This window comes from Corvus cornix, chromosome 2 (genome assembly GCF_000738735.6).
Source record: "Corvus cornix cornix isolate S_Up_H32 chromosome 2, ASM73873v5, whole genome shotgun sequence".
Taxonomy (NCBI): domain Eukaryota; kingdom Metazoa; phylum Chordata; class Aves; order Passeriformes; family Corvidae; genus Corvus; species Corvus cornix.
In genome coordinates, this window is record NC_046333.1 from 73,188,192 (window position 1) to 73,215,854 (window position 27,663).

Here is a 27,663-nt window from a genome sequence, read left to right on the forward strand (position 1 = left end):
GCAGAATTGATCTAAAGGGCTGACTCCTGACTGGTCAGGTGAGGCAGGTTTTCAGGCCAGTCAGAGGGTTACGACATGCTTTGGGACAAACAGAAGGGATGGAGCTCCTTGGGGCAGGCAACCACCCTGCTGATGCTGCACAGAGGCTTCCCTGAATTTGGGCTAGCCAGCAAGACCAGGGCAGCCCACACTCCAGAGCCACTTCTACTGGCAGCCGGTTTTTGTCATGTATCTGAACCATCTTCAAAGGTACAGCAGCAGGAAAACAGAAGTAAATGTACAACGTTATAAAAGTAGGTAAATTTTGGGTGGTGTCTGTGTAGATGAAGTTGTCAAAGAAGCAGAAATATACAGGGAAAAATATCTTATCCTGAACCAATTGGTACTGTTCTGTGGGAAGGCATCATCAGAGACACTCATGCCCTTTGGAAACTGAGACAGTGTCTAGACTTCAGCTCAGGAACAAGACAGTAATTCAAATGGCAAAATGCAAAATACTTTTCCTGTAATGCTGTTCAAATAAATTAAAAAATGTAGATCAATAACATGAAATTGAATGGCTTTGGGATTATTTAGAGGTTCCTCTTTTCCCAGCAGTCACATGTTTAAGGACTGTTAAAAATTGTTCCAAGTATTAGGGGTATCAGCTAGACCAAACAAGTTTATTATTTCCAAAAAAATATGTCCTAAAGTAACAGCTAAATGTAAGCAATATTAATTCATCCTCTGACAACTGCATAGCCAAAATATGAATAGAGTTCGTTCTCTTTTTTGCTCTGGTCCCAACCTGCCCTCAATGTAGATTATTCTGGAAAACTTGACTCTGCATGGGACACTTTGTCAGTCTGATTTTCTCAAGGACTTTAGTGAAACCAAGCTTTTTACGCTGCCAGAAGTATTGGCAAGGGTTTCTGTAGCCTAACATGTGACCTTTCTTCTGACCTCTGGCTTCTTGGTTTTGGGGTATTTTTTATATTTTACGTTAGTCTTTCGAACTGTTGCAGTCAAAATACTTGTATTCCTCCCAAGTACAAAATACAGTTCCTTCCTTTTCCTTATTCTTGTCAGAGTGCTTCCCATATTTATCTGAGTCTATATGTCTGCAGTGCTGCCAATTATTATTATTATCATAAATATAGGCATTATGGAGTATTTTTTTGAGTTTTATGAAAGGCTGATACAAGCTGTTAAATTTTATTCACCATGGACGCCATCTCACTTTAATTAATAAAAATGCTACTACCTGCTTTTATTTTCAGTTGTGCTAACATAATTCATGACCATATACAAAATGACTCTTCCTCTTTGCAGGCCAGGAAGGAGAGGAGAATACAGACTAGAACATTTGTTCTCTAAGAGAGAAGCGCTGCTGATGCTACAAGTGAGTGGGTAAGAGGAGGAGCAGAGATGATGTCCAAAACATGAAGTATAGTAAGTATTGCCAACTGAATTCCTAAAGTAAGAAATGTTGGGATGTTTTTGCATCCATGTTTAAGATGGCACTTGTCCTTTAAGAGATTTCATATGGCTTTAGATTCAGAAGCTTTCCTTAAAAAAAAAGAGACAGAACAAACCAAAACAAAAACCTGCAGAAAATAAAAGGTCTGAAAGGAATTATTTTAGAAAATTTCATGATTTTTGATTCATTTCAAGTCTCACAATACTACTTTAGGTTTCCCTTTTGGATAACCTGTGATTGATGTTCATGGCACTATTTCTGTTCTCTTAAGTTAAACAGCATTTGTAGGAGACAGAGATAAATGAATCAAATAATTTTGAATCAGAACCACTGCAAGAGGAGCGAATAGCTTTCAACAAAAGATAACTCCTGCAGTTATTATTTATGAGTCAAGATTAGATATCATTCATTCTTGTGCCAGTGTCTCAGAAATTCTGTTGGCAGGTCCCTCACTCTGGTTCAGACTTCCAAGGGATCACAGATACATTAAACAGAAGGTTATTCTTCTAACCTGAACCTCCGCGCACAATTACCACAGAGACATGACTCTATTAATGTAATTACACTTCTACCACTCTAAAATCTCCATTGCACCATATGTTTTGGTGCAGAAAACATTTATGTAAAACACTATCCCTTGGTAATCAGCCTTCCTACTTCCTTCTAAACAACCTTGTAGCACTCAGTATTTTTAAAAGACCTGCTTCAAAGGATGCCCTCTGAAGCTGCATGCAATTTTGCATCTGCATCTCCTGTTTTATGTAGAAACTTTCATGTTAATTCAACTGCTTTTCAATAAAGCTTTCCAAACTAAGAAAGTACAGTGCACAGCACTTAGGTTCTCAGGGGGATTTTACGACACCTGTTTGGTTTTTGTTCTTTTTTTTTCTTTTTTCTGCAGAGAGCCTCTGCTTCAGATAGGGATACAGGCTGCTAAACATTTTACATAGGCATATGCAAATTTTTCCTGTCAAGAATCATGAAAGATATTCTAAGATCACGAAACAATCCAAATCACAGAAATTCAGATAATGACATTAGATATTAATAATTACATGTATCATGACAAAACACTAGTACACTTCTAAATTAGGAGAGTAACCCAGGTACACTGAAAAGCTAACTGTCGTTTTTCATTTTCTCAAATGTAATATCCAGACTGTGGAACCTGATACAGTGAACGCCAATCTGACAGAGCTTTTTACAAGAGTTTTGTTTATGCACAAGAGTCAAATTACTTGGGAAAGCCACTCTTCCACCTCTTTTTTCTTTCCATTTGTTATACCCTTTTCCTTTTTGCAGTTCTTTACTTAATCTTTGTAAATGGTATTTGTCAGTGTACTGACCAGACTTGGAATAAATTGGATGTTACTAAGCAGCATCACCTTGTCAAAGCTGAAAATGCTCCCAAGCCATAACATGTTGGATGGTTGGTGAACATGGAACACCAACTCCACTCCACTCTGTGGGCTGTTTCTCACAGTGCTGTTCACTTAATCAACCTGCAGGGAGTAATTAAGGGTGAATACAACTGACAAAGGCTTGGAAAGCAGGCAGAAATGCTTTTGCCAAGCATTTTTTTTTCCATTGTTATTAATATATTTATTATTTCTTTCCTCTGTGCTTTAACAAAATAAGTTGCTTCACTTCCCCTCCAGAGCTGTTAGTCAAAACAGTGAGGTGAAGGCAAATCAAGTAAAGGTCAGTCCCGTTAACCAGAGAAAAGCCTCAGGTCACTCACTACTGTGATCATAATTAAGCAGTGTATCTTTGTGCTAGTTAAAGGTTAAATGAGTGGAAAGAAGGGGGATAAGTGTGATGAAAACAAGGAAACAGAAAGGAATGTAATCTTTTCAGCAGGTTAAAGGTGAGACATGGCATGGTTTATAGTATGAGTGCATAGGCACAGGGTTAGGGAGCCCTGGAATACAGTGCAGAAGTTGTCCCAACACTTCTGAATTAGATACAGAAAATAAATTATTTCTACAAAAAAACAAATTGATGTGCATTAATACATTAGCACACCAGTCAATTAGATTTGCTAAACATTATTAGCCAGTGAAATTACATCTCCTTTTATGTGCCTAGTGGACAGACACTTCCTGGAGCTTTAACTAACGGAATAAGGCTACACTGAATTAAAAATATATGGATTTGCTAGAGCAACAGCTAAGGAGACTGTGGATTGTCCCCCTATACACACAAATAGAAACACCCTGTTTTGCATTAACACAATCTGGTGTGTACACGACTTCCTAAACCTGTGAGATTTTAGCAGGACTGGATTCCCAAATACAATGCAACCCTCACAGAATAGCTGTGTGGTTTACTAAAAATACTGTGAGGGAAATGGCTGTTGCTTGGTTTTGGGGTTGGGGGTCTTTTAGTTTGGGCAGGATTGGTTTTTGTTTGATTTTGTTTCTGCTTCAGTGGAAATAGAAAAACCCTAAGCAATGACTTCTTTGAGCACAACATGGCAATCATGTCTTCTTTTAACTAGTCTCCTACCCCATGCTAACTCTTTATTGTGCCTTTGCCACAAAACAGGCCTCTGTTCTAAAGGATAATCCTAGTGGGCCAAGGAATATCTCTGCACATTTATTTAGTCATCCAGAAGTATATGTGTGCTAAGAAACCCACCTGGCTGATATGCTCAAATTCCCATGTCATGACAAACAGACGAAAAAAAAGCCTCAATAAAGCTAAACCTACCTAAGGTACAGCAGTGCAAATAATCAGAGCCATCACTTGCAAACTAAATACTTTCATGACTTTCTTCCCATGCTAGCATTATTAAGTATACCTGTGATGAGTTGGAGCATAAGGTTTGCGGATGAAAAAGTGAAAGATAAGGGTGACACAAAATTTTCTCTGCTGTAGCTGAAGTGACAGTGAAAAAGATTTTGTCCATGGAGGGAAAGGAGGGGAGCTATAGAGCTGCTGAAAGCAGCTGAAAGAATCCAACTGTAGTCAGTGTCTTTGGGGGAATCTCATCCTACCGAAGCTGAGTAAACAAAGTCTGGGGAGTTCATTCTTCTGCTGCCTGCAGTGTTCAACCTTTTGCTATTCCACATTTCATCTCAACTACTTCCTACACCCCCATATGCTGACCAAGCCATCCTTTGCCAAGCATATTCTATGTTTGACTTCCAAAAGTTCTTCCTACCAGTGCTATGGTTATGGAACCTTCTCCTTCATGTCTTCCTGATCTTGTAATAAAAGTTAATTATGATTGACTTCAAGGAAAATCTGTATCTTTAGGTCTATACACAAGCAGTTTAGAATCACATCCTCTTAAAGCAGAGAAATTGCATAGGCAAACTACAAAAGTGTCTTTAGGATGAGGCTCAATATTTTCTTCTTTCCTTGCAATTTAGAAATTTTGTAGTACAATTACAGGGGTACCTTGTTAAATAGACTGTGGTCCCACAGAAGTGGATGAGATAATTCTTTCCTTGTCCTGTTTTTCCAGGTGATTCAGTTTTACCCTGAAGTTGTCACATCGACCTACATCTATAAGTGTAGTGTAGACTTGGCACCTGTTAAAACTGGTGTGCTTACCCAGTGAATGGCTACCACTGGAAAAGAATGATTATTTGATTAAATTCATGGTGTGGACATGAGTTCAGTGTTGAGAAGAGGGTAGACATAAAACATTCTACAAAGGTCACTAAAGAGCCAATTGGAAAGATTAAGCCTTTTGATTACTATCAGCTATATCACTGTAGAATACAGTTAAACTGTTTTTCTGACATGAATGGAAAACTTTTTTTCTTTCTTTTTTTACAGAAAAGCTTTTAAAGACTGCAATTCATAAATGATCAGAGCTACTTTCAGCACATTTTAATTTACTCCTAATTTAAATGTAACAATTAAAAAAAATTAAACCTCTAACTGGTGCTCTTGAGATTTGCATAAACCTGTTAAATACACAAACTGTCTTTTAGCTGAACTCCTGACTTTTAAGCTTCTCTTATCCTCTCGCTTTTTTAATGATAGCTCTATTCTGTAGGGAAAAAGGAGTTTCCAAAATTCTTGTATTGCTTTTGAAGATGATTTTAAAAGAGGATAATCACTATTCATCCCTGCTAATAAGAATACAGAGACACTGATTAAAATGAACTTCAAAATTTTTCAAAAGAAATTTCAGAGCCCATGTCTTGGTTTAAGACATGGTAAGGGGTATGGAAACTCCAACATGCACCATCTCCCCTTTAACAACACCCTTTTTCACCAATAAGGAGAGATGAATGAGAATAGATATAAGTGAAAAAATAACAGTTTACTAAAAAACTGAAACAGCAACATATTTCAGGCAGAAAATATCAGCAAATAATCAGTAGGTAGAAAGTTGTTAAATGTCACAGACTCCGTGGGAGGAAAGAGAAACAAAAATGGTGGAGAAGCCCCTCCACCAAGATGGCTCCCTCCACGGTGACCTTGTGGAGAGAGACAAAGTGAAAATGGTGGACAAGCCCTACTTGGCTCAACCTTTCCCCTGGAACAAAAAAACTGGGAAGATAGCAGCTTACGAGAAGTTCTGGTGGCAGATGGGAGTTGCTGGTGCTGCCTGGGGAGCTCTGGCTCCCAGTGTCAGCCTCTGGTTCATTCGGTGTCAGTGCTGCTGTCCCAGGTTGCTGTCCTGATAGGGGAGGAAGAAAATGTCCCCTGGAGCACTGAAGAATGGTGGCCTGATCTCGACCAACTCTGGCTTTGTGCTGGGGACAAGTGTTGCAAAATTCACTATGAAACCTTTTGGAACTTGTGAAGTGCAGCTTCTCAGGTTGTTACTCAGAGACGTGCTTGAAGCAACCTGCTCTGCATCCCAGAGAAAAAGGGAGGCTCCTGCCTTGCACTGCCCCAGCTCTTCCCATGAGAATGCCAGGGAAAAGCAAGAGCCAAAAGGGCTTCTTCTTGAGTGCCCCGACCTTAAAAAGACTTGGCACCCCAAACGTCCATTTCCGTATTTTCCACCCCTTATTCCATACCATGCCCAAATGAATACCTTTCAACTGTACATATATACCTGTAACTATATACAAATACAATTATTATTTCAGTAGCCATTGACCATTGCCCAGGATATGGATTTAGTTCATTAGTCCATGCTGGGTTATGTATTTGTTGAGGGGGAACTTCCAAACTATTGGGGCAAAGTATTTCTTCAGAACCTGCCCTATATCCTCCCACATTCCATGCCACTCAGGATTTTCTGCCACTGGGGCAGCTCTCCAGACAACCTCTCTGGAAATCTCAGCCCTGATTCTAAATGTGTTTTAGGCCATATTGAGGTGACATAGCAGAATTAGCAACAAAAATACATTTTTTTTAACATTCAGAGGGAAGTGAACATTCTCAGAGGGCGATGTGTCAGACCTGAAGGGGGAGAAGGAGGTAAAAGGGTAGGAAAAGTCATTCCCTCTTTTTCTTCCAACAGTTTGGAGGTGATTATTAATAAACCCCCAATAACATATTGGGTTACACAGGACAGCCCAGTAAAAGGTAGCATTCCTTTTTTCTCCAGATATGAATATCCCTTTCTTTCTCCCTTTCATACAGCTGGGGTTCAGAGCAAGAAGAGAGCAAATGAGTAAGAGAAACCTACACTGTATATAGGACCATCAATATTTAATCCTGGATTAGTGACAGGTTTAAGTTTTAGTATTTCATGAGCCATCTGACTTCAAATAGATGCTTTATCACATTAGAAAGAGGAGAGTCTTCCCTTGCTATGAGAGATGGCAATCCTTCCTAGGTCTGGCAGGCTGGAAGATATTGGTTCGTAAAATCTTGACACTGGAAAGCAATCATAGGTAATATTTAGAGGTCTCCATGGCTCGTTGTTTATAACTTTTCTTTCCCTCTCACCCTGCAGAGTTCAATTCAAGGTTCAGTTTTAGTCTAGAACAAATAAAAGAATAGCCATAAGATTCAAAAAAATTTTCATGCTATTCTGATGAAATATGTGACAGAAGAAAATGAACCACAATGAAAATATAGGGGACTTATTAACATTTATGTTGCTTTATCTTTCCTCTTTGGAATAATGCTGACTTAACACCTATCTCAAGGTGTACAAGAGTAAAACCAAACACACATACCTAAAAATTATATGCCTCCAGCCACAAGCAGTCAAAAAATGTACCTCATAAAAGATTCAGACTTGAAAGACCTACATTTCATTTCAAAATTCATGGAGCAGCATTTAAAAAATATTAAGGTTTCACATCTTATATTCAAAAGTTAAGGAGGAAAAGTATCCTAAGATGAAAAGAAAGGGACATAAATGTGGTAGCAAGAAAAGAGATGAGACATGAGCAGAAAGAGAGCACAGAGGGAAACAAAACATCACAACATCACTTTACTTGTTAACTGGAATTAGTTCTGGAAGCACCAAGAGATATCTAACATGGGCTCTCTTGATTTTTTTCAGCCGCACTGCTTTCTAATTGATAAGCGCACTGATCCTTATATGAAATCTTCTTTTTTAAAACTGGAGATAACCATGTACGAACACTAACAACTCAAATTTTAACGTAAATTTCTGGTTCTGCTTACCTGAAGCATCAGGTACTTCACGGCAAAGGATATTTTATTAAAATATGAGACAGACATGAAAAAAAGGAGATTTAAGGAAAGTGTTTTCTTAGCCAGAGCAACTCTATGATTCTATGAAACTGTGCTGTGATAACAAAATTTGAAATAAATACATATTATGATAAGTTAAAAAAAAAAAAAGAAAAGAAATGTGGGTTCATTTGTGCTTATTATTTATGCAATTGTACGTATCATCTACATGTATCAAGTACTGGAAATACAAATGTATGTATAGTCTAATCAATATAAAAGATTAAATATTATTTAGTTATCAAATTGTATATGTTTGAGTAAGCACTCATATGGACACTATTAGATACATGTGTAAAAGTAATATTAAAAGACCATTATACTTATAATGTATTTCAAATAATATTTAAAGTGCACAGGTTTAGATAGTATTTCTTAGCCAAACTGATAAACCGAGAGGCCAAATATATTTGAAAATGCAGTGGACCAAGTTCTGTTCTTGCTAACACTGACACACTTTCATTTAGATAAATCTGGAAAGAATTTCACCTCACTAATGTATCTTTATTCAATTAAATCTCTTTAATAGCATTACAACTCATTTAGAAAGTTCAAAATCCATAATTAGCTGTTTCTTTGAAACTGATTGCTAAAAATGTAGTTTCAGAACAGCTTACTGTTCAAATAATATATATGCATGGAATTATTGATTTGTCCAAACTTGCCAATTTTAGACATTATTCACTAATTAACATTAAAATTCACATGATTTTACTATTTGTTTTGATAAGAGCACTAACTATTAAGTAATATCCTGACCTTTAGGAAAAGTTGCGTTCAATACCAAAATTAAGCTCAGGTTTTAAGATTCAGTCACTAATCTCTATAAAAGGGCAGAAAGAAAGCAAAACAAAATAAAATCCCTTGAAGTCACATTCTGTCATTCTCTTTCAACTATTCTTCTGTGTTTCTGCCCGTTACATTTAATTTTATTTCATTACATGTAACAAGACTAATTTTTCAACAATCCATTTTGATTCTGCTCATTCATTTTACCCCCTTTGACCATTAACTTTTTAAACCCTGAGGTATTTTGTAACAGAATTAATTTTAATTTAATTTGTTTTATTAAGCCAAGGTTTTCCAATGTATCAAATATAAGTAATATTAAATGGTGCTACTTCATCTTGTGAGGTTCAGGCATCCTGCAGAATACTTACATTTTACCAGTGGTATGTGAAAACCAGATATTTTTTGGTATGGAATACTATGAATTGATTTATTGCAATACATTTTATTTTTTCTAATATTTATTTTTTTAAATGTTGCAATGAGTTTAATTTTCTCCTTTGCTCCATAGAAAGTTAATTGTAAGAATTTTCTGGGAAGAAAAAACTCCTGTCACCTGAAAATACTCATAATGAAAATATCAGTCTAGAACTGAAGTTAAGAATAAACACATGAGAAAGTGGGACAGGTATAGCAAGGGAAGAAAAGCCACACCTGTTAAATCTAGAAAGAGTAAACTGAAGAGCATGAGGAAAAGCCATCATAACAGTTTTCAGAGACATGACAAGATACTGCAAACAAGGATGTCCTCTGTGACCTTCCTGTGTGGTCCTCTATAAACATGTGGTTCCATGTCTGTGTTTGAGAAGACATGGGATTCAACAGCAGCAAAGGTCATTCAGGCTAGATCAGACAAAATCTTCACAGCAGTAAACCACCATTACAGATTTCCTGGAAATATCATGGCTACCTTAGATGAAATCTGAAATGACACAGATATATTTCATTTTAGCTAGTACAGGGGATCAACAATGTTGCTATTGAAGTTGTTATCACGTCTGTATTCTTGCAATTTGTATGGATTTACAGAGTTTTCAAATGAAATAAAACTATTTCTATATACATCAAATCTTCAAATATATAAGAAAGCAGAAAAAAATGCTCACAAATCTCACTGAAGAAGATCCTACCATTTTCCAAATGATTGTATCACAACTGCAGATCTAGAAGCTACATGTATAGAGTCCAAATAGCTTAGCTGAATTAAATGCAACCAAGAAATAAAGGGAGTTTTGGGATATGTAACAAATTAAAGTTTTGATTGTAGAAATACATAATGAACTATTGAGCCAGAAAGGCTAGTCTTAGGATAAAGTAAATCATACCTGCACACAAAGGAAATCAAGCGTCTCAGCAGTATCGGGTTACATGGGCCTCTGCAGTTTGCTGCAACAGGTTTAAAGATGGAATTGCTCTTTGGAAACTTTTCTACACTTACACATACCATACTGCACCAGCTTGTTTGGCTGTGGCTGAAACTTCATTTTACCACAGTGGAAGTCATAATTTGCTATCACTATGTGCAGTCACTGGTGCCTTGCATCAGTGAACAAGAGAGCAGTCAGGGACGAAAATGTGACTTCAAAAACACTAAGGTGTTTGAAGTGCCCTGAATTCCTCTACTGTTTGTTCTGATGATGTGTTGCCTTGGGAATACTCAAAAGCTCTAAACAGGTTCTCTCCAGCTCCCGTGATCTGCTTGACACAAGGAGCACTGATTAGCTATCAGGGAGCTATGAATCATCTCCCATTTCTATTGATCAGTTAATATTCACCTTAGGGGAGGTAACATGCCACTGGAGTTCTAATGTACACGAGAAACTTACGGCCTGCCCGTTCAGACTGCAGTACTCCATCCCCTTCCTATGCCCTGCTTTTGAAATACTCCCTATTCAGGAGCCAGGGACTTGGTTCCATCAGCTGTAGAAGTGACGGCTTTTCCACAGGGAGGATACTTTGAGTTTGCCTCTTTCTGACCCAATTACGCTGCTTGAAGGCAACCGATATGGCTGCGTGTGTCTAAAATGTACCCACTGAGCTTCTCACAGACCTTCAAGGACTCAGAGCAGTCAAGGTCTGCTGCTAATGGTTTTAACAGGTAATAGGTCCTCCATTTGGCCTGTCACTTAAAGGAGGAAGAAGGAAAGCAGGTAACATTGAAAAAGGATACTTATTGGTGCAGAAAAAAGGAGAATTGCTCTTAAATGGGAAGAGACAGACTGTAGCTAGAGGGAAAATCTATAAAGTGGTCCTGAACCTGGATCCAGGTGCTGCAACTGGCAACATGGGTCCACCCTGCTCCAGAGGCAGCTTTGCTAGAAAACAAGGAAGAAATTATTCCTTAGGGACAGGAGTTCATAAGTACATTTTATAGTTACCTGCCTAACAGCTAAAATTGTTACAGTTAACTGATACTCCTGGCTTTTAGGCTACATGGTATGTCTCTGAAAATCTAATCCTTATTCAACATTCGTATTTTGTCTTGTGAAACACCAAATATATGAAGCAAAGAAGCTAGGGCACATTATATTTGTTGTGTTTAACATACTTACAAATGTTGTAATAATTTACTAATTAAGTTGTACTACATTTAAGAGTGAGAAGAATAGAGGCTCAATGACATTTTTCACATAATACGCAAGTCCTTTGTACTTAATACTTCAGTTTGCTCTAACTTTTTCTTTGTCCCTGCTGTCACCACCATGCATTTTAAAAGCTTGCATGGGATTTAGTCTTTTTGTTTCCATGGCAACAATGAGACTGAGCCCTCAGATATGAAAATCTCCATTTATTCTGAAAATTGTTTCCTGGCAGGATGTTCTTGGATCTGAATCTTGCAATTGAATATACATGAATTTTATCTTTACACATATCCTGTATATTGTATGTAGTCAGGGATAGAGATATCTGGCCTGCTTCCTAGGCTATTTATTGTACTAGCTGATGGTTTTGTTGGGCTTTAGCTTCTATCTGGAATTAGGAGTTAACTATTTTGCTGGCCTTTGAACTAATATAACCACATTTTTGGCTGTGAAGCCTGTGACATTTCTGCTTCCAGAAAAATGAATGCAAATTTTGTTACTTCAACAGAGGAAAGCAAGAGCACATCTGCTACTTAGCGTATTTGATCATTTTAGTTGAATGATGATAGACATTGCAAAGAATTGTTTATCTGGGTTTGTGGATTCATCTTCCAATCAGTTATTCAAAAAGTTACAGATGATAGTTTCACTATATTTATGTTGGGACCCATTTTATTTTACAAAGCTCTTAATTAATCTTGCAAATCAATAGGAAAAAAATCCCTGTGCCTTGTTTGCTAAACCGTCTACTTTGTTTGTCATTCCTTCTTATCCTTGATTAAATTTGAAATCAGATAACTTCGCCTGCAAGCATGAGGAATGTTAAGCTCAGACACCTGAGTAGAAGTGAAATTGGACTAGAAATAAATGCCTCAAGATTTGTGACTGCAGTGAGACAAATAACAGAGCTGGTGGTAAAGAAAGAGAAGTACTATGATGACGTCCTCAGTGTTTCCCACATTCATCAGCTTCAGCTTTTTTTTTCTGTTAGCTCTGTACCCATTCAACCTCTGACAGTAACAGGTTAAGCTATGAAGAGCCACTTACTTACATGGGAGTCAAATATCCAAATGTCTTGCTAAAGGAGCTTAAAGCACTATAATTAACCCATCACAAAGTATAATATACCAAAAATGCTTTTTAAAGTTTGATCTACTAATGATGCTCAGCATGCATTAACATTTTCCCCATTTTTTTATATGTCATACATCAGTGGTTAGATAAATACTCTGATTGCCATAATTTTTATGGCACTTTGAGAGTCCAAGTTGATAACTGCCATTAATCACAATCTCAGCAGCACAGCACTTTGAACATATCTACCACAGAGTTCTGAAAGCAGTGACCAATAAGGGACATAACTTTTTCTGTTTAATACAAAAAACATGTGCTTCATTGTTTTATATCCACATAGCATTTCAAGCACAGAGAATCTCTGAAAGCCCTGACTGTTATGGAGATTGTCTGTGTTCCTTGTACTCAGGACAGGTTTTTTCCCCCTTGAGAGCTAGAATACAAACTTACAGTGGTTAAACTTTGTTCGTGGTCATTCATATTGTACTCAACTACGATAAAAGCCCTCTGGCCTCTGACACCATGTAGTTTCTGACTGAGAGTCACAGGGAGATAAGCAGTTGCAGAAAAAGTGAGCTATGGACTAACAAATAGGAAAAATATCAGTACTGGAAATATCACTATCAGGAATTGTTCATGAGTTGGCGCTGATTTAGCAATTTTACAGTATTCTCTTTAACAACGAAACAGCTACTGAACATAAATTTCTGAACAAAAGGCAAAATTCAGTATAGATAATATCAAGTTTCATGATTTTGGTAGCTTCTCTGGGATTCTTTTTTAGGGGTAAAGGGAGGAACTAGTTTATGCAGCTTTGAACTATGACCTGATATTAATGAGTTTACAGGTTACATACACAGATGTTCTGAGTTATCAGATCTGCCATGATTTTTCTATAACAAAGTGTTAGTTCATTCACATGCATTTTGGTGGTTACCTGTATGTCCATATACATGCTATAATTCCTTTAATATATACATAATTCATTATATGTTTAAAATACATTTTTTTCTTGTATTTTAGTCATTTCAGCAGTTCAGTTGGAACATTGTCCATTAATAGATCACTAAAGAAGTTACAAACTGAAGCACTTAGACTGATGTTTGTGTGTAAACCAGATATTTTAGCATCATTAGTCAATCATTAATAATATAATTGAAATAATTTGGGGGTAGAAGACGAAGTAAAGAATTAAACTATATTATGACTTTATACACATTGTTGAGGAGGTTTCAAGTGTAAGTTATGTAAGAAATAGTATATTGAATGATAAAACTTTTTATTTTGTTGATACAAACTATCATTCCGTAGTTCGAACATTAGTGCTCATGTAAGATTAATGTTTTTGCACACAACATGAGCACTAAACACCGAAAGTATTTGAGATAAACTTGTAGAGTTCAGTATTGTTGGGGTTCCTCCCCCCTGCCATGTGGTCCTGGGAGAGGGGCCCTGGGGGGGAGGCACAGGGTTTCCCTGCCCCTGGTCAACCTTGTTCCCCATTGGTTGTTTTGTGTTCCCCTGCGCGGGCAAGGACCCTCTGGTTCCATGATTGACACGGTTTCCTTGGCAGATCCCAGCCATGTGGCTGGAGAAATAAACATCTCTGAAAATATCTACCAAGAACCTGTCCATATGTATTCTTTTCCACAGGCCTCGTTGTCTGATACACATGTTGCGACATCCCCATTACAACACAGTATCTCATGGAATTAATTTATGGGATGTATAAAAAAATCTGAAGAAATAAGTGAAATTGAAAGTCATTGTCCTTGAAGGTGCTTAAAATTGGAATATATGTCACTATAAATAGAAGCTGACTTAGCCTATATTCAGTCTTCTTATTTTTAGACAGGATATTAATTTTTTAATTTTTAATCTTTACAACCGCTCTTCTCCAATTTAAGTGACCAGCCTTCGTCATAGTTCATTAATATAGAACTTTTTATTGTCTTTTGAACAGACCATATTTTTGCCCTAACATAAAACGATAACAATTTTCATGGCCTATTATACTGAGGAGGTCAGACTAGATTAACTAAAGGTCTCTTTTGGCCTTAAAAACCTTCTTATGTAGTAGCTTTTTGCTGGAAATGTCATAACAGTCCCAAGTCCTGTCTGACTGCATGCTATTAAATTAAGTTATATGCTTATTGAAAGCTAATTTGTTTCTTAAAAAGCACAATTAAGTCAAAAATATTGCATTTAAAAATATGAGGAAAATTCTAATCCCTTTCTCTTTTTATTTTCTGACCAGGTTTTTACGTATTATCCACAGCAAGTGTGTTTCTTGCAGGCATATGCTAAGGCATACATTTCCTACGTGAATTAACTCCCCAGGCAAAGAAAGGTATGTAGTGTCTTTACTGGAGTAGTTCCTTGGTAAACTTTTATGGGTTTGTGGGGTTTTTAGTTTGCTTGGTGTTGTTTTGTTTAATTGGTTGTTTTAGGTTTTTTTTTAATTGGACCTTCTGTATTCTTGACTCAAGTTCATATGTAGATATCCAGTTTAGCTAGATGAGTAAAGTTAGATAAACCCCACAGCCATAGTGCTAAGATGTGTAACAATTCTTAGCTCCTAGGGCATTTGGGCTACCAGTAAGTTTCAACTCCTTTGCAAGATGAATATTTCTTCCTTGAATAAAAGAAGGTGATGCCAATTGTGACCTCTGGCCTGGAGGTAGTGTTTTAACTATCCTGAATATCGTTTTGGTGGTGATAAAAGCAAGACCATCAATTCAATTCCAAAGAAACTACATAGTAACAGCCACTTTCCAGATCTCCGTGCTCCTGTCTTACCTTGCACTGACTTCTTTTATTCATGAGTATATTTCATACAAACGCTGAGCCAACCTTGAAGTAAATCATGCGTCTGTACATTGCCTTAGGGAAGCAGGCTGGTGTGGGGTATGCCCAGCCACTGCCCTGGAGGGATGTCTGCTGAGATAAGGAGATTCAGCAATCTCCCAGCAGGACTCCCTGGAAAGGCAACTACTTTTGGGTCATGGCAAGGAAAGGTAGACCCACAATCCTTTGGGAGACACTATGCAGATCATTCTGTAAGCCAATGGTCTGTCCCAGATCCCCTGTAATCCATTGGTCCCCTTGCTGATCCCCTGTATCCCTATAAAAGCAAGATCAATTGGCCCCTGTGGCTTAGAGAGAGCCCGTCCCTGGCTTCCCCCTTTGCCGGAGGGGACCAACAATAAAGCTACCTTCGTGCGGAACCAGCCATACGGGCCATCTCGTCTCTCTCTCCGGTCTGGTTTGGCCTAGAGGCTGCCCTGCAGAGCTGAGCTGAGATCACGAGCTGATAATCACTAAAGAGCTGACAGCTTCTGCAAGGGTCCCTCTGCCAGCAGCTGAGAGGAAGACACCGGACCTTGGGAAGGCGATTCCTTTCGGGACCATCTCCCCAGACTGGTCATCTCTTCCTGGGTCGCAGCCTCGGACCCCATCACCAGCTGTAATAGGCTGGTATGTCACATTCCCGGTCTCCTGAAGGTTGCATGTAAATTTTACAAATATCTCAGTATTTGTTCCTTGTTAGTAGCCTAGGAACAGGATATACAGGTTTCAGCTACAGCACAGAGGATGGGCCTTTACGGGAGGACTGAAACCATTTTTGACATACTATTCCTTTGAAGGGTGGTACTAGGATACACAAATCAGTCAGATCAAACACTACAAAGGGGATCAGGAAAGGAGAACGGATGTTTGCCTTTTTCTACTCATTGGATGGATCATCCAGCAGTGCCATTCTGCTTCATTTTCTTTGTCCTGGAATGAATGCCAGTTGCACCAGATGCAGATAATTTGGTGACTATATATGTAAAATATATATGAAATAATATCCTAAATGAGTTTATAATTTTCATACAATATGAAAGGCAGACATTTGTCTATTTTCAATGTGAGTACGCTCATTCTGCACCTGAAATCTCCTCGGCGTGCATTAGACATACTCTTTGAGCTGTGAATTCAGTGATCCTACAACTGAATACAGTGACAAAGGTATGGGTTCCAAACAAGGTGTGAATAGCTCATTTTCTGTTTCTTCCCACTATAGGACAAACTGTGCTCTTGAAAAACAAAAATACATCAAATGGAAGGTGTTTTAGAGATATACTTACTCATGTTTTCTCCTGCATTCAAAATATTGTTAACTTTTCATTTTTAATTTTGCATTATTCTGAATCATAAGGTAGAATGCATGATATAAAAGGCCAGATAAGAATAAAATGTTATTGCTGTATTTGTACTGGCTTCAGCTTAGAATGCCTCCTGCTTAAGTTTTTCCAAAAATTTCCCTTTACACATAGATGGAGTATTCCTATATTATTTTTATTTAAGTTAAAGTTCAGACACTCATAAATGTGGTATTTAAATTATGGGTAGGGAAAACCGAAACATAACTCATCAAAAAAAACCCCCATCCAAAACAACAGAAGTCCCTTAGATGTTGAAATTCTGATTCAGTGTAAAAATAGAGTAATTTTTTCCTGAGTTTCTCAACAAACTGTACATAAGGAACAATGAGTTTGCTTCACAAAAAATCGTAAGAAAAATGCCATTTAAAAGTTTTGCCAAAACACAATGATTTTTCAAAATTTTTCTACTTTCTTTTTTTTTTTTTTTCTGGACAGCTTTTGAAATATCATATTGTGATTATGGCAGTAATGGTATGTGGTTCTTTTTTTATCCTACTGCATATGTTTAATATAAGCACTAATAGTTTTAATTTTAGTTTGTCTATGGTCAAAGACCCTTTGATGTCTCATGTGAGACTATTTTTAACTTCACTAAAGACGTGCAATCACCTTTGAGTCCATTCTGTTACGCTGGGTAATTAAACACAAATATTTGATGTTGGTTTTATTTCATTCTAAATCACCCTACATGTATGAATTATCAATGTCAAAAAGGGAAAAATATCCTCAAATCATCACTCCCCTTCTCTCTGACTTGAGTGCTGGTGGATTTACTGAAATCTGCTATTAGTAAATTCTTGGATTATATACTTATGCCTCAGGTACTTCTATCCAGTTTTCTACACCCCTAGGTGCTCTCTCAGAAAAAAAAATCCAAGTTCAAAGGTGTCTTATAATACCTTAGCTCATCTTAGTTGTATGAAACAGATAAGTAATTCATAAAGATCAAATTAAAAAGTGACATTTTCTAACTTCTTCAGTCTCTGTGCTACAGATTGCTTGAGTTCATCTTTGTCAAAGCAGGGAATTTGGCTCACAGATTTTAAATTATTTGAGCATTTTGGTTCTGAATATTACTATTGATTTAAATCAAATTGCTTTGAAAGGTAAAGTTTCAATGTAGGGTTTCTTAGGTGAACATGATAGTTGCCTCTGTGAAACTGCAAAGGGGTGTTTGGTTTTATTTTACTTTATCAGCAAGTAAGTAAGCTGTCTAGTATTCTACATTGAAACACAGAACCCTGAATGAAACTTTGTGTAGAAAACATCAGAATTTAAGATCACATAATGAACTGTACTGCTGGAAATACTGTCTATGAATTGATACATCTCTTACCCTTCAGCTCCCCTCTCACAGCTACTATTGTTAATATCTGGGATCCTCTTCAGAATAACTTAAGGTTTTTCGGTCAAAGGACACTCCTGTATGGTTATTTCACCCTAACCCTAGCAAACTGTTTCTCAAATTTGGTATGGTGTTTCACCTTTGAAATAACACATGCTGCAAAGAATTGAAAAGAACAGGTTTATGTGTTTAAGCTGCTGCCCACCAACCAATTTTTGATTCTGTGGAGTGTGGCAGATAAATAGATTATATACCACATTTTAATTTCTTCCCATTGGAGTAACCACCATTTGGTAAAAAATTATAGAAACCCTTCTGTTTTAAGAACAGAAGAATACTAGTTTTACTTGAGCTTGTTTGAAGATCCAGTGCCTGGATAGGGCTGATAGGGCTGTAGCGAGTCATCAAAGGTTTAGAGAGAAATTATTAACTCCTCAGCTTACCATATCTAGTAGAAAACATTGTTAAATGAATGAACTTCTATGGCTTGTGTTCTTCTTGGGGCACACATGGGTATTTCCCTACTTTCCAAGTCTCCCTCATTTCTGGATGTCTAAGAAGTAATTTGTAATGTATGTTACTAATAATACAGCCAGCAGAGTGGATAAGGTGAAAAAAAAAAAGGTTCAGCTATGTTTTTCAGTATAGAAATATGGTATATGGTAGCAGTATACATTAATCACATATTTTCTGCGTACATGTATAGAAAAATAGACAGTGGATATCAGATATCACATTTTTGTAATGTAAATATAGAAATCAGTGAAGTTTATGCATTTTCAGCTTTTCACATTCACAGGCAGCATTATTGCGCATACACTGAGAGCTGAACAAAACTATTCATTTTGTCTGAAGGATAAAATACCCTATTCCTCTACATATACATTTTTCCACAGAAATAATCCATGGGACAAAAAAATCAAATAACTTTCTTCTAAACACTGCAGAGGAGAAAGTCTATGATATCAGCTTTGTCAAGTGACAATAATTTAAAATATGTTCTTACTTTACTGAGGGATAATGTTATCACTGCAGCGCTCTCAGTCAGAGTAAGGTGGTTCATCCTGTGGATCCTGGAGCATTAATAGTGAACATCACACTAGCAATTCTTCTTGCACTTGAACTTTTACAACTTAAGTTCAAAACTGATTCAAATTTAGCAAAAAAATACCAACAATCTCTCTTGAACATCCTTCTATTCTGGGCAGTTATACAGTGACTGATTCTGAGAAATATATATTTGCATTAGATACAGATAGAAATGTAGAGGTTAAAGAAAGCATAGTTGAAAAGACTCATGCACATTGTGTTTTCCCATCACAGACCTTATAAAATGTCACAAAGACTTACCTTTGTCATTCTGGTGCTACTTGGTCTTACAGACATTTATCTGAAAAAAACCCAAACCCTGCTGAAGTAATTAAATTTGCCTGAGATGTCACCCCCAGAAATAAGGGCTAATATGTCTACCTTTCATTGGTAGCGAACATGCATTTATAACTCCTACATGCCAATATTAACACAGACACTTCACTGTATTTCTTCTCAAATAAATTTCCTCCAAAACTCCAAAATTTCCTCTTTCCTTTTTTGAGGCACTGATAGATACACATGGAGGTCATGTTAAAGGAAGAGTATACAGTAAAATCTCTTCTCCAAGCCAGAAACAAAGGTAATTGAGCAAAGGTGCATTTATAGAAGACTGACAGGAGAGATTGCAATGTGAGACAGACCCATTTTTTGCTAAATCCTTTTTTCCCTGTGATATCTTGCTCTCTCTGGCTCAAAAATGTTTTGATTTGACTAAGTTTTCTAAGTTACTGTAATTTGCTGTCTTTAAAGGAGTTTGGAAAATACAGGGTTTCTATCACGTCCATCATAGCTAAAGAAATAAAATGTCAGAGGACAAAGAGTAGTATCTCTTGCCCCCATGATTGTGTTCAGTGCAGTGCAGAGTGACAGCAAAAGCTGTCACTGTGGGGCCAAGGCATAGATTTCCAAATTACTCCTTCTCCATTAAAACAAACAAACAAACAAACAATAAACCAAAAAATTCCCAAGCCCAACCACAAAACCTCAAGGAGACTCACAGAGAGCAAGGGGACAGAATGGACAAATGACTTCCTATCAGTCACAGTAGGGCAGGTAAAACAGGTGTGTGAATGCAGGTTTGCCAGGCCCTGGAGTTAGCAATCCCACTGTAGGAGAAGCCATCCTCTCTGCAAGAGACTTCATGTAATGTTGATTGAACATCCACACTGTAGAACACCTGCATTTTATAGTGCGCCATGAGAGAATTTTTTCACCTGGCTTTTATCACAAAAGCTTGATTTTGAAGCCTTTGTTCCCTTTATTATTTGCTTTTTGATTAAACATCACCCATTGTTATATATTCTGAGAAATGCTGGCCCTGCAGCGATTGTAAATCGATAGCTAGATGTGGAGGAATAGGAAGGGAAAGGGGAAAAAAAGGAAACGAGAAAAGTTTCTTACTGCTAAGTGAGAGAGAAAGTTAATAAAAATAGGTCAGGCAATTTCAACCTTTTTTCATATGAAACAAATGGTCTAATCTTAAGTAGGAGTCACACATCAGGATCTTCAGTGTATCTGGGGCTCATCAGGAAGTGGCATACAAGTAGCGATATAAAAATCCTTTTTCACGGATATCAGGAAGTTTGCAGTATAATAGATTATCCTGCAAAGAATTTGTATTACATCTATCTTTTTACCTAGGATTGAATAAATATTGCAGAAATTAAACTGATATGTTATCCAGGTCATGTATTCAGCAATGACTAAGCCGAAGAAGCATATATGAAAATATCAAAATTTTTTCTTAAAAATCTGTAGAACAGTAGTCTAAATGGATGAAAAAGGAAAACAGAAGGTAAGGGGTTTTTTTTCATCTCAAAGGACAATCATTTTAATTGTGTAGTTCCTGGAAATAAAAAAAAAAAAAAAAATCTTTCATAATGCAATGAAATGATATTTGAAGTAACTCACATACAAAATCTACAGACTGAAATACTACTGGAACTCCTATTTATCAGTCTGCTGTAATTAAATTCATCATGCAATCTTGGAAAAAAAAAAGAATGTATTTAAAATACAGAAGGGGAAGAAACTTCCATATTCAGGCATAAAAATAGGAGACATTCAAGTGGCATGAAGTTACAATTCAGGAAAGATTTTGTTAGTTGTATTTGGAGCGCAACTATAGCAACTGTTAGCATGTGTCACTGCCTCTAATGGTATATGGGTTCAATCAGAGCACACAGAATACCAGATGGGACTGAAGGAAGCTGTCAGCAGAAAGACATTATGCTCTCTGATTTTTGCATTCCTGTGCAAAAAGCCACTATTGTCAATTGTTTTTATCTGTAAAACCGGTGCTTTTGTTATAAATCTTGGCATGGTCTGGGATTACAAAGCCAGCAAGTACCAGATGGCTGAAGAGACTCAGGCCAGGTCTAGGGCCTCCTGCCAGCCTTGTTTCTGCAATCAGGAGTATGCAGTAATATGATCCACGTTCAACACGTCTGGGTGAACAGATGCTCCTCACATGTAGACACAGTAAGTACACTGGCAAAACTGTAGCATGACTGGTAGACAGATGCCTGATGAAAGTAAGGAAGAAGATTATTTAGACGAGTGCAAAGCACAGCGTTGCTGGAATACAGAATAGTTGCAATCTGCTGTGCTGGTTTTGACCGGGTTAGAGTTAGTAGCTGGTACGGGCCTGTGTTTTGGATTTGTGACCTAAACATTGCTGGTAACACAAGGATATTTTGATTATTTACACAGTGTCAAGGACCTTTCTGTTTCTCACCCCATCACACCAGCAAATAGGCTGGGGGTGCTCAAGGAATTGTGAGGGGACACAGCTGGGACAGCTGACTCCAACTGAGCAGAGAGATATTCCATACTGTATGTCATCATATTCATCATACAAAGCTGAAGAAAGAAGGAGGAAGGAGGGAACACGTTCAGAGTGATGGTGTTCCCAGGTCACTGCTACATGTCATGGAGCCCTGCTTTCCTGGGGATGGCTGAACACCTGCCTGCCCATGGGTAACAGTGAATGAATTCCTTGTTTTGTTTTGTGTGGGGGGGGTTTGCTTTACCTATTTAACTGTTTTTGTCTGAACCCTCACATTTTCTCACTTTTACTTTTCTGATTTGTTTCCCCATCCTGCTGGTGGGGGGAGTGAGTGCAGGACTGTGTGGACCTTAGTCGCCAGCTGAGCTTAAACCACAACATCTGTGATGAAAAATTAGCCTTAGCATAGGCATTGCTTTAGATGGTAATGAATATCAACACCATGTCAAGATTACTTTGCCATTCAGAAGGCAGATGCTAATATGAAATTGTGTCTTTGCTCAAACACAAAAAGAAATTACGTTGACCACTGAGAGAGCTGTCCTTTCCCAAAAAATTTGAAACATAAATTTCTAAGGGCCAGAAGAAAGATTAAAACCACTCCATGGTGAGCACTCTGATGATACTGTGAGAATCTTCTGCAAGAACATGGAACTGAACTGAGGTTACCCAAATCTTGTTCTAGTATCCTCACAGAAGGCTGCTTGGCCTCATATACTGACATGCAAATATGTTGAAATTAAATATTTCCTTCATCATTTTTGTGTTCTTGTAGTTCTTAGTTCCATCATCTGTGAGGATTATTTCTCTTTAGTAGAAACAAAAATCTAAACCATCATTTCTCTGAGAGTCAAGTTGCTGTGCTATGCAACTACATACATCTTCAGCAATGATAAATGCCAGCAGAATGAGCTCCCTTTTCTCTGCAATATGTCAGGCAGTCCATCCTGTAGCTGAAAATTTCTGATGAAATTTAGCTTTTCCTTGCACTTTTCTTATCTTTTTCACAGAATCCCATTTATTCCCTGTTGTGGATTGCTTTTGGGAGATTTTGTGGGAAAGGTGCAATGAGGATGCAGAAGGTGATGGGAAAAAAAGTCTTGAGTGCCAAATGAAAGCATCAGCTGTGAGATTTGAAATTATTCTTTAACTTTTGTGTGTTTCTTTATCAGAATCATAGAATATTTCAAGTTGGAATGGACCCTTAAGGAACACTGAGTCCACCTCCCTGCTCCTATAGGACTACCTTAAAACTATACCATATGATTAAGGGCACCGTCCATACAATCCTTGAACTCTGACAGGCTTAGTGTAATTTCCCTGGAGAGCCTGTTCCAGTGAATAACCACCTCTTCATGAAGAACCTTTTCCTAGTATCCTGTCTGAGCTTCCCTGACACAACTTAATACTATTTCCTTGTGTCCTATCACTGGTCACCTGAGGGAGATCAACACCTCCCGTTTCACTGCTCTCCTAAGGAAGGTGTTGGCTGTGATGAGGTCACCCCTCAGACTTTTCTTCTCCAAATTGAACAAACCAAGCGTCTTTAGCTGCCCCTCATAAGGCTTGCCTCTGAAAGTTTGTACCATCTTGGCCACTCTCCTTTTGATACAATCTAAGCGTGTGATGTCTGTTTTTCTAATATTTCAGACCCCAAACCTGAAACCTGTACACAGTCGTCAAGGTGAGGCTGGACCTGTGCAGTGTAGAGTGGGATAATCACCTCCCTTGACCAGCTACTGATGCTGTACTTGATGTGCCCAGGATTTGGTTGGCCGTTCTGGCTACCAAGGCCCACTGTTGACTCATATTCAACTTGTCATTGACGAGGACCTCCAGATCTCTTTCTACAGGGCTGCTCTCTAGCTTCTTGTCCACCAACTTGTATATATAACTGTGATTTTTCTATCGCAGGTGGAAAAAACAGAATTTGCTCTTGTTGAATTTCATACAGTTTGTGATTGTCCAACTCTACAGTCTATGCAGATCTCTCTGTAACATCTCTCTGCCCTCAATGGAGTCCACAGCTCCTAGTTTAATATCATCAGCAAATTTAAGGTACATGCATCCAAATAATTTATAAAAATATTAAAGAACATTGGCTCTAAAACTGAGCTTTGGGTGACCCCACTTGTATCTGGTTGCCAGCCAGATACAATGCCATTTAGCATATTTCTTTAAACCTCACCTATCAACCAACTGCTCACCCAACAAACAAAAACATATTGAAGTGACACCTCCAGCCGACAGTAAGGTATTTGTTTGAGAGGCTTCTGAACTGACTAGGCAGAAAGAAGTGAGGCTGCTAGCACCCTCATGTCCCCAGGTCAAGCCAGAAGTAAGGATGAGGACAAACCTGGATAGGCACAGTCACACTGTACCAAATATGCACACATATACACAGCTGGCCACACAAATTAAGACGGACAAAAGCACACATACAAATGGAGATAGTACAAATGGACTAATCTTATCCCCTTCTATGGCAATTCATGGTAAAGGTCTAATAATGAGAAGAATATATATATATATCTATCTATCTATATATATATATCTATCTCGCTCTATATATATATAATATGTGGGTATCCATATTATATATGTAAGTATGTCCTACCACTAAGAACAGTGGCTGTCCCAAGCCACTCAGCCTGTCTAGCAGTTGCTTCCTCCAGGAACCCTCAGACCACATCAGTCTCCCTGCTATTCAGCACAGATTTATGGCCACTCCAATAACTGGCTCCCAAGCCCCTTATCCTTCTCTTTGAGTATCCCGGCTTGATCCTGGCTGGCAGTCATGCACTGTCATACATACACACACAATGTGCACATGCTCTGGTCTCTCCAGCCACTGACACCACAGACAGATAGATCCTGAGGTTCTGATTCTTGGTCCCATGCTAGTTGCCAGCACTCATACACCTGTACACACACATGCACAGTGATAGAGAGTCCCTCACCCAGGAAAACAGATAGAAATGGCACTTAATAAGAAAACAGGATGGACTAGGTTTATCAGGCATAGAGTATGTCTGGACCAAGATACTGCCCAGCCACCTGTTTATGTGTGACCAGCCCCTTTTGTAATTTTACCCCTTTGCCCTATGCTTGTTCCTTGCCAAACACTTTGACCTTTCTTGCCTGTGAGTCTTCCTAATGTGACACCTAGACACTATTGCTGAGGCTCTCCTAGGACAAGCCTAACAGCAGCTGAGGCTGACGTCTCTTATTGGGGATCTCCCCCTCGTCACTGTGCCTCTGTGCTCCTTTCTGTATCATGATGAACCTTAAATCACATAAAGGCACTTTTTAAAATTAAAAAATATAGGGTTTTGTCTATAGTGATGGTTTGGCAAGCTCAGACTAATACACTTTATAATCCTATAATCATTTTACAGCACTCGTCATGGTGCCTGTCCTTCCAAGCACTGTTTAACAAAGCTACTATTTTTTGTTACGACTAACTCTATCCACTCTTGGTAGGAGATGTGGAAATACTGTGGAAGTACCTCAAAATATTCTTTACCTTAAATCAGTGTAACACATTGAATTCATACAGAAACACACTTGTGGATGTATGTGCCAATCTCCTTCAATAATCAGCTGAAGTGTTTTAGACTATTTCTCTTGTACATTACATGTTAGTATAAGCAATAGAACTGACTCAGTAACAGGTTCATAAGGGAGAAGAGTCAGAAAATCTTATTGAGTTGCCTTTGCAACTCAGAATTAAGCTCTGGGGGTCTCCACCCATTCTTATCTCCTGCAAAAATTGGAGATGATGGACTATCCCAGCTACGTATTAATAGCAGAAGTAGAAAATATGCATATATTCCGTTAAATTCATCACTTTGTTTCCACCAGAATGTAATTCAGGAGGATGAATGTCCTGTCCTAGTCAAACGAAATATCATTTACAAAGCTTCTTATGTATCCTATCTCAAGGGACAAGGCTGGTGCATTGATTAAGCTCTAGAATATTTAAATACAAAGACAAATGCATTTCATGTATAATTTGCGTTATCAAGACTCAGAGAAAATGAAGTCTTGCGTAGCTTAGCAACGCAGACTAATTTTAAAATTTTCATTTAATTATGTGATTATTCCAAAATAGAGAAGAAAATTTTAAAAATTAAAAGCATTTATATAAGTTCATATAAAAACAAAGGAGGCTATTGGTGTCTGATTCTTTTACTTTAGACAATCCATGTATGTTCACAAGTTTCATACTGTAATGTACCAGAAAGTATTTAAGGCAATAACACTGCACAATGTAGGTGATACATAAACCAGAGAATGTAATTCTGACTCCATTGACACCTGCAGGGAAACTGCTAGGTCCAGAAGAGCTGAGACACCACCCAGATCATTCAAGAGTGATAGAATCTCTTTAGCATGGCACTTTTCAAAGTAACCTATGCAAGTCATCACCACACTGCCATGTCCTTGACATATCTTTTTTTTGTAGCAGGTCCCATTTTTTGAAGACTACCAGAAAGTAACAGAGAGGAAACAGAGCATCAAAGCATTTATTGAAAACTCTGCAGTTTCCCTGGAACTCCCTAGGCTTTTCAACAAGGCAGTGACATTTCAACAACAGCACATTTCAGAGAAAGCAGGGACCCTTCTATGACATATCACCATTCCTATGGGCCCTATGCATGTCAGAAAGCTACTTGCAGAGAAGTAGCCAGTTAGAGAGTCCTGCCCAGCTGTCTCCACCAGTCATCTTTACTGCTTCTCAAAGCTTCCCCAAGCCAGCCTCAAATCTGACTTCCCCTCATTTTACATACAGGGTCATTTATTGAAAAGCCTGGACTAGGCTACATGATTGTATAAAATCAGTGCTGCCCAGATGCCATCCATCCTGTTTCCTTCAGGAAAAAAAATGTTCAAAAAATAAAAGTCATCAGCATTGTGTAGCCTCAGGGAAATATCTCCTATAGATTCTCATTGAATTTGGTTTCTCTCTAGTTATTACAAAGAAAAATAATTCTCTAATATATTTTTGAACAAGAAAAAGTGACTTCATATTTCAAGAGGCGTACACAGCACCTGGTTATGTTTCTATTTAATTAAGGTTATTTTCCTAGAGAAAGGATAAAGCATAGAATGTCACCATAATTAAGAAAATAAGTGCATCAAACTCATACATATTAGTCCCAAAGCAACATTAATGAATCTTAACAATTTTTTGAGAACCTTAGTGCTACTGGACTAATAACACCTTATTTAATCTGTGCTTCTGGAAGTCAGTGGAGCAGTGGCAAATTCTACGAGCTGGAAACATGGTGCAGCATGTTTCAAGTTACTGCTTTCTATACCTTAACTGGTGCCAAAATATTCCTATCAAGAGCTTCTGATAATTTTTCAGATGATTACTACCATTCACAAATGGTTTTAGGTAAAACTAATGGAAAGGCAATGTGACAACCATTCCTTGCTCATGTTAAAAGAGAAAAAAAACTTTTCTATCGAGTCTGTCTTTTAGGAAAATATTCTTGGTTTCTATAAATTGCTTTCTAGATGGAATGCTGATCAAGCTGTATTATTTATTCTATCTCATTTTTGCTTGGGAAATTTTGAGTTCAACTTTTCCTGAACACTCATTTTATTTTTTAATTTTTTTTAATGGTGACACACTTGTGTCATGATCATCATGTTGAAAAAATGGGAAAAAATGTGACACTTATTGA

General features: G+C 37.8%; 1 long non-coding RNA gene across 1 annotated transcript in view; it reads left to right on the forward strand.

The window, feature by feature from the left end:
• LOC104689838 overlaps positions 1-27,663 on the forward strand; it is a 97,334-nt gene that overhangs the window by 54,258 nt on the left and 15,413 nt on the right. Inside the window, exons 2-5 of the long non-coding RNA XR_005601519.1 lie at positions 1,312-1,431; positions 14,789-14,881; positions 17,178-21,660; positions 21,892-22,158. This is a non-coding gene — a long non-coding RNA (uncharacterized LOC104689838). The remainder of the gene's footprint in view (positions 1-1,311; positions 1,432-14,788; positions 14,882-17,177; positions 21,661-21,891; positions 22,159-27,663) is intronic.